The sequence below is a fragment of the Arachis duranensis genome, chromosome 3, assembly GCF_000817695.3.
Source record: "Arachis duranensis cultivar V14167 chromosome 3, aradu.V14167.gnm2.J7QH, whole genome shotgun sequence".
NCBI lineage: Eukaryota > Viridiplantae > Streptophyta > Magnoliopsida > Fabales > Fabaceae > Arachis > Arachis duranensis.
The window spans coordinates 106915964-106917164 of record NC_029774.3 but is presented as its reverse complement, the minus strand read 5'-3'; positions in this window follow the sequence as shown (position 1 = coordinate 106917164).

Genomic DNA, 1201 nt, shown 5'->3' with positions numbered 1-1201 from the left:
GTTGGTACTGATGGGAGAGATTAGAAATAGTGTAACTGATGAGCGGATAATTTATACACTTTTTGGCATTGTTTTTAGTATGTTTTTAGTATGTTTTAGTTAGTTTTTATTATATTTTTATTATTTTTTATTTAAAATTCACTTTTCTAGACTTTACTATGAGTTTGTGTATTTTTCTGTGATTTCAGGTATTTTCTGGCTGAAATTGAGGGACCTGAGCAAAAATCTGATTCAGAGGCTGAAAAGGACTGCAGATGCTGTTGGATTCTGACCTCCCTGAACTCAAAGTAGATTTTCTGGAGCTACAGAAAACCAATTGGCACGCTCTTAATTGCTTTGGAAAGTAGACATCCTGGGCTTTCCAGCAATGTATAATAGTCCATACTTTACCCGAGATTTGATGGGGCCCAAACAGGCGTTCCAAGTCAGCTCAAGAATTCTGGCGTAAAACGCCGGAACTGGCACAAGAATGGGAGTTAAACGCCCAAACTGGCACAAAAGCTGGCGTTTAACTCCAAGAAAAGTCTCTACACAAAAATGCTTCAATGCTCAGCCCAAGCACACACCAAGAGGGCCCGGAAGTGGATTTTTATGTCATTTACTCATCTTTGTAAACCCTAAGCTACTAGTTCTCTACAAATAGGACCTTGTGCAATTGTATTATGTATCTTTTGATCACTTTAGATCTTTAGATCATCTTTGGATGTTTAGTTCTTAGATTATGGGGCTCGCCTCTCGGCCATGCCTAGACCTTGTTCTTATGTATTTTCAACGGTGGAGTTTCTACACACCATATATTAAGGTGTGGAGCTCTGCTGTACCTCGAGTATTAATGCAATTACTATTGTTCTTCTATTTAATTCAGCTCATTCTTTGTCTAAGATATTCATTCGCACCCAAGAACATGATGAATGTGATGATTATGTGACACTCATCATCATTCTCACTTATGAACGCGTGCCTGACAACCACTTCCGTTCTACAAGCAAACAAGGCTTGAATGTTTATCTCTTGGATTTCTTAACCGGAATCTTCGTGGTATAAGCTAGAATTGATGGCGGCATTCAAGAGAATCCGGAAGGTCTAAACCTTGTCTGTGATATTGTGAGTAGGATTCAAGGATTGAATGACTGTGACGAGCTTCAAACTCCTGAAGGCTGGGCGTTAGTGACAGACGCAAAAGAATCACTGGATTCTATTC